Source organism: Carlito syrichta, unplaced genomic scaffold (assembly GCF_000164805.1).
Source record: "Carlito syrichta isolate Samal-C Ts95f unplaced genomic scaffold, Tarsius_syrichta-2.0.1 Scaffold303572, whole genome shotgun sequence".
In the NCBI taxonomy this organism is placed as follows: Eukaryota; Metazoa; Chordata; class Mammalia; order Primates; family Tarsiidae; genus Carlito; species Carlito syrichta.
In genome coordinates this window covers 728,948-736,251 of record NW_007247668.1, presented here as the reverse complement: position 1 = coordinate 736,251, position 7,304 = coordinate 728,948, and the positions used below count along the sequence as shown (strand labels likewise).

The window sequence follows — 7,304 nt, the reverse complement described above, 5'->3', positions numbered from 1 at the left end:
TTTAAATAAGTTATATTTCTTTAATGATAATCTCTACCTGATTAGACATCATTCTCATACTTTTATTATTTTACATATGGCTTATTTTGATTCTTTGAAAATAGATATAATAACCAATTTAAAGTCCTATAGTAAGTCCAACATGTGAGCTTTCTCAGCAACGGTTCTTTTGAATGAATATTAACTTTCCTGTTTTTTGTTAATTTTTTGTTAAATTGGACTTTTAAATTGTATAACTCTGAATATCAGATTCTCATCCTCTGAGGAATTTATAGTTGTTTGTTTTTCCTATTGTTGTTGCTGCTGTTTGTTTAGTGTCTTGCTAGGCTAAGTCTGTAAAGTGTGTATTCTTTGTTGTAGCCACTAAAGTCTCTGCCTGGTTAGCTTAGTTGTCATCTAACAACTGGACAAAAATTTCCTTAAATGACTTGAGCCAATAAGTCTCCCAACCATTCCTTCAAAGTTCTGTGTACAAGATGAAAAATACATTCAATGCTCTGACAGTTTAAAATTCTGCTTAGTCTTTATTTCCTGCTGTCCAGAAACTCAAGGTCAGCCAAAGAAGAGAGCTTAGTGTCTTCTCAGGTCTTTCCTGGGGATGCACGCAGACTTGCACACGTGTGTGGTCTTCTAGATCCCCAGGGTTATAGCAGAGCTTTTCAAAGTTCTCTGTGGACATCTCATCTGCCTTGTCTTTTAATTTTTTTAGTCATCATTTATTGCTATCACCTGCAATGAACTGTTAATGTCCCCCCAAATTCATATGCTAAAATCTTAATCCCCAGGGTGTTGATATTAGTGAGACCTTTGGGAGGTGATTAGTTCATGAGAGTGGAGCCCTCACGAATGGTGCCCCTTATTCTTTACTTTTATTTTTTTGAATGTGATAGACTTTTATTTCAAATTTACTCTGACTATGTGAGATCAGGAGAACAACAGGATAGAAGGTAACATTTAATGACTGTTTAATAAGTGCTTGAGCACTGAATAACGATAATAAATACAACTAACATTAGTTTTATACATTATTTCATTCAATTCTTTTTTATTTTAATATTTTTTTAGTTTAAAAATGTAGGGTACAATTCAGGATTAAGTATACAAGTGGTCACCGTACAGGTAAGGTTTAGGCCTCCCTTTGATCCCCACTTAACCTGGTTTGAGATCAAGTACCTTTATGATGTTATGTGCCACCCCCCTCTTCCTCCCCTGGCAGTGCCCCACTACCGCCAGTCCCTTTCTTATAGTATTATGATAAATGTTCAGGGTCCACTTATGGGTGAGTACATGTGGTACTCAGTCCTTTGTTTCTGTGATAGATCACTGAGTATTATAGACTCCAAATCCATCCAAGTTGCTGCAAAGTCCATATGCTTGTCCATCTTTATAGCTGCATAATATTCCATCATGTATATGTACTACATTTTTTTTTAATCCAGTTCTGGTTCGATGTTTTTGCTATTGTGAATAGTACTGCAATATACATGCATGTACCGGTATCTTTTTTGTAGACTGATTTGAGTTCCTCCAGGTGTATTCCCAGTAGGGGGATTGTTGGGTAATATGGAAAGTCAATGTCTAGTTCTTTTAGAAATTGCCACACTGTTTTTCACAGAGGTTGGACTAATTTGCATTCCCACCAGCAGTGTTCCCTTTTCTTTGCATCCTAGCCAGCATCTATTGTTTTTTGTTTTATTAATGATGGCCATTCTTACTGGGATTAGGTGGTATCTCAATGTGGTTTTGATTTGCATTTCTCTGATGATTAGTGAGACTGAGGACTTTTTCATGTGTCTGTTGGCTGCCCATATGTCTTCTTTTGAGAAGCGTCTATTCATGTCTTTTGTTCACTTTTTAATGGGGCTGTTCGTTTTTTTCCTTTTGGCACATTTGAGTTCCTTGTAGATCCTAGATGATAGACCTTTATCAGACAAACAGTTGGCAAATATTTATTCATTCTGTGTGGGCTGTCTCCCTGCTCTCTTGATGGTTTATTTTGCTTTGCAGAAGCTTTTCAGTTTAAAAAGGCCCCATTTGTCTACCTTATCTCTTATGGCATGGACATCTGGGGTTTTGATGAGAAATTGATTGCCTACTCTGATTCCTGTAAAGGTGTCCCCTGTGTGCCCTTATAACAGAAGGCTCAAAGAACTGATTTGTCCCTTCTACCATGTGAGGATGCAGCAAAAAGGTGGCAGGCTATGAATTGGTAAATAGGCCCCCACCAGACATTGATTCTGTCTGTGTCTTGTTCTTGGACTTCCCAGTTTTCAGAACTGTGAGAAATAAATTTCTGTTGTTTATAAGCCACTAGTATGAACATTTTTGTTACAGCAACATGAACAGTCTAAGACACCACCTCAGGCAACTACAATGTTATGCAATTGCCACTGAAAGTTTTTGACAAGTGCTCCAGGAAAAAGGCTGTTTGCACTGAGTGGATTCTGCAGGAGGTCAAATGAAGATAATTTCTGTGAATGGAGACTTTCAGGGAGCTTCCAGACAGGCCCAGTAATAAAAATCACTGCAAATGGCACTTTCTTGGGATGCTTCAACACCATTTTGTCCTCTCTAGTGGTTACTGGACTGCTTTTTTTTGCACTTATGACTGTGAGGTTGTTGGCTTTTCTGGTTATTGTGGAGCTGAGGAGAAGATAGAAATAGGGCAAGATAAAACATCACAAAACACACTCTTCTTACCAAGATTCACCTATTTTTCTTTGGTAAACACTTCTGAAATTGTTACATGCCCTTGTCTAATTTCCAGAGGTCTAAAAAAGTTGATTTTGACAATTTTTGCCAATGTTCTCCTTGCTCTTATGGGAGAATACATTTTCCAAGGACCTTACTCCGCCATTCCTGAAATGCTTCTTCTCTTCCAGTATGTTGTTAAACTGAGTATTGAGACCCTTTGACCAATAAAGTTAGATCACATTTTGGAAGTTTTGTCCACTCCTCTTAACATAGTGCACACTTTACACTCTCATAGACAACTTTGCCAAATAGAATCCTCTCATGTGAGACCCATCCTTTGATTTTGACACAAGTGCAAATGGATAATGCTAAGCAGCTCATTGATTTCCACATGTGGATATGGCAGTCTTTCTTCCTACTTTTCAGCTGTGATTTATAGGTAAACATTTAATTCTCATATAATTCTGAAATCTTCATGTTATACCACTTTCCTCCTGGTTGTAATAGTTTAATAGGGGCTTTCCTAAGCTAAAATATAAAATAGCACAAATGTAGCCACCTAATATTAATAAAAGAGTGACAGATAAATCAGAATACATCATACACACCAGTCCCTTTCAGAAAAGTTTGTCTCTGCCTTACACGAATAAGATATAAAGTAAGGTCAAGCAATCTATCTTTTAAACCCATCTTGTCTGTGGATGAATATGGTCTGAGGATAATGCAAACCTTAACCAATGTATTTTGGCATTTCAAAAGAAGTATTTTTGCACATCCAGGATAGTTCCAGGAGAGTAAAGAGGTAGATTCAAGTTTCTAATATTTCAAAAAATTTTCAAACCCGTGATATTTTTTACTAGTCAAAAGTATTTTATTCTTCCCAAATTTACCAATTTGACTGAGATGATGACATCTCGACATCAACAGGTTTTTAAAAAACATGTAAATACACACACACACACACACACACACACACACACACACCCCAGGAGTTCCAAAAATAATATATACACATTTCTAAGAGATGTTATCTCTGTATTATTTTTTGAAGTTGAATTGAATTGAATTGAATTGCAATAACAATGTGTAATTGCAGAAGTCAAACATGATTTGTATTTATCTTTTATTATCAGTATATATTGAGTATTATGATTTTAATACAGCTTTTTCCTTCCTTAAAATGTGTGTACTTTTTTGGATATATACATACATATGGAGGGCCAATTTCTAGTTCTTTTAGAAATCGCCACATTGTTTTCCATAGAGGTTGAACTAGTTTGCATTCCCACCACCAGCGTTTCTTGATGTAAATATGTGTGTGTGTGTGTGTGTGTGTGTGTATGTGTACACACACACACATATATATATATCCAGTTTAAAAAACAGATTTTCAAGAAAGTATAAATATTTAATTCCCATATATATATATGAATCATTTGGACTCATGCTGATTTATTTTGGTACTTAGTATTATGATATTTCTTGCTAAGTATAAGACAACCTAAAAAAGTTTATTTGCCTTTTTCTTTATTTGATAAGAAGAAAATTAATGATAGTTTTTCACTCATAAAAGTAAAAGACAAAGGGAAAAAGCTGAAATTGAGATTTAAAAAATCATTTTTTGAGCTAATGAGAAAAAAATATCTTAATAAATATATCTCAAAGATTAGAAAAATATCCAGCTGGGCAGTTAGTTACTTAGTTTAAATAACTTTTATATCACTGATTCATTACTTGAATTGTCTTTCTAAGTTAGAAAAAACACTGCTTTAATTAAGGTATCCTATGCTGAGACAGATTCTCAGTGCAAGATGAAATGACACTGTTTCCTACACAAAGGGGGCCAAGTTTTTCATGAAGTATAGTATAAATAGAAACAGAACAGATAAACCAGAATTATGCCGATAAGTTATTTTCATAAAATGGGTTATTTCACTATGTTTTGAGAGAATAATTGGTGAATTGCTTTATTTTGTAAACAAAGAAATAGCATATTTTAATCATAAATATACACATATACATATATTAACTTTTGTAACATTACTTTCACTGTTTAGGTGATTAAAAACATAGTACGGAAAGGTGTCTTGACTTACCCAAGGCCCCCTAGGAGTCACTGCAAGAATATTACAGACACTCTGATTGTGTTTTGACTCTTTGGTGTACTTTTTAGCTAATTTATTGGCACTTGTCTCTTTGGCAGAGCTTGCTGAATTGCTTTCTAAATGAAGTGCTTGAAGTATATAGATAGACTGCCTGCTTTCCTTAATTGACACTCCTGTACTCCATTAGCTAGTTGCTATGCTATCTCTTCTGTATCTCTCTTTAGGTTCCACATTTCTGGTGTGATTCTCACCAGAAGAATATATACCTGTGGTTATTCAGATATATTGATGAGTGAGAAAAGACAAATATTCAGATGTCAGAAAAAAACATTTAGAACATTTTCAGGCTTGGAAAGAGAAAGCCAAGCCAAGGTAAAGCACTATGGTATTCTACCTGACAAAGCCACACAGCTAGAAGCTGGTATACACTCATTTTCGTGCCCCATGTCAGTATAGTCTTGGTGTAGACAGAGCAGGAGGATGTGCATGGCCTCTCCAAACACTTCTGGTTCCTTCTTCCCATGCTCCCTTAAAAAAAACTCACACATGCACACCAAGGCAATAGTTGCAAGTGCTTATATCAATAAGCATAAATTTCTATGTTTGGAGCCCAAGAACAAATCTATGCATCTATGAGGAAGGGAGAAAGAATTCTGAGGCAGTGAAGATTTACACATTAAGCCTATGTATCTCTTGAGAGATGCATTTACATTGTAATTTTATCTCTTTTTTTTTTTTTTGAGTTGGAGTCTCACTCTGTCACCCAGACTGGAGTGCAGTGGCCGCTCCCGGCCACCACAGCCTCGACCTGCTGGGCTCCGGCGATCCTTCCGCCTCAGCCTTCCAAGTCGCCGGAATTACAGACACGCACTACCATGCCCGGCTGATTTTTTGATTTATTGTAGAGATGAAGTTTCGCCAGTTGCCCAGGCGGGTCTCGAACCCGCAGGTTCAGGCTATTGACTCACCTCGGCCTCCCAAGGCGTGGTATTATAGGCTGAGCCACTGAGCCCGGCCGTAATTTTATCTATTAATGTTAACTATAGCTCATTTAAACTGTTCCTGAGCATTGTGATTAATACAAATATGCTGTCAGCTAAGACTCTGGGATATTACAATTTTATGCAAACTTTCCCAGAAATTGATAAATAACAAAGTAGATGTGGAAGCTGACTTTGATGGATCCATGATTTGTTGACTGCCTTTGTATTTCAAATTCTCATTATTAAAGCTTATAGTTTCTTCATTTTTTGGCCTTAGCAAAGTTTTGGGTGAAGAAATATTTATTTATTCTGATAGGTTTGTCTGCATAAATATATACCTTATAGAGACTCATTGCCTGCAGTTTTGGTAAAACTAGTGAAAATCCAAAATAATGAGTACACTAATTGCTACATAACAGGTCTCAAGACACGCTTGTTTGATGAATTTTTAAAAATACATTAATATTTTTAGAGCAAAAGAGTTTTCCCCCACAATATGGTTCAGGCCATAATAAAGTAACTGGCTCAAGACACCAGTAAATAAAACTAGAGTGGCTGCATAAAATACATGAAAACAACAGTTGAAAGGCATTGAACAGTAAATAATTTATGGGTACAATCATTGAGAGAATGCAAATACATGAGATGAGTATCCCATTCACTCCAGATCTTACCTGAAGTTATCATCCAATTCTTGCACAGGAAAATAGAGCTCAAGCACAGAGTGTCAGTTTCGCTGGGCAGAAGAAACAGATCAGAGTCTAGATCTGCTAAGAATGCTGGGATTTGGGAGGAAAGTTCCAGGTAAGGGGGAACTAAAGGCAAGTAGTCAAAAAAATTTTTGCAAACAAATTCCCCTTGAATTTAAGCTAATTCAGATATATTTACAAAGAAGAAAATCCTACTAAAACACAAACATACACACACACACACACAGAGAGAGAGAGAGAGAGAGAGAGAGAAAACAGTCTACTGAAAGGCTAATTGATGAACAAAAATTTCAGAGGCTGCAAAATGCTGGGAAAATCTAAAAATTCCAGCCCAGTCCAAGTGAAGAGACCTTGAGGAAAGTAAAGGATACTTTCTAGAAATAAGGAAAAGATTAAAAACCAGTTACTCTAACAAAATCTAATCCAAATATTGCCAGAATTGAAGTGATCTGCCAAAAATTTAAATGCCTGACAATACAAAATTCAACATAATTTAGAGGAAAAGAGCACAATGCAGAGCTTCAGCAACACACAATCCAGCATAAAATACAAAATTACTAGACATGCAAAAAGACAAAAAAAGGTGATGGATAATCAAGAGAAAAGACAGTCAGTAGAAGCAGATGTAGAAGATCCAAACATTGGAGTGAGCATACAGGACTTTAAAATAATTACAAATATTGCCAGCTTGGTGGCTCAGCTTGTAATCTCGCGCCTTTGGGAGGCTGAGGTGAGTGGATTGCCTGAGTCCACAGGTTCAAGACCCGCCTGGGCAACTTGACGAGACCTCATCTCTACAATAAATCAAAAAA

General features: G+C 36.2%; 1 long non-coding RNA gene across 1 annotated transcript; it reads right to left on the bottom strand.

Moving 5' to 3' along the window:
- Positions 1-2,286: 2,286 nt before the first annotated feature.
- On the bottom strand, positions 2,287-6,715 carry LOC110595698. Its single transcript, XR_002481996.1, has 2 exons — positions 6,457-6,715; positions 2,287-2,643 (listed from the first exon to the last, which is right to left on the bottom strand). It is a non-coding gene; the product is annotated as an uncharacterized LOC110595698 (long non-coding RNA).
- Between the last annotated feature and the right edge of the window lie 589 nt (positions 6,716-7,304).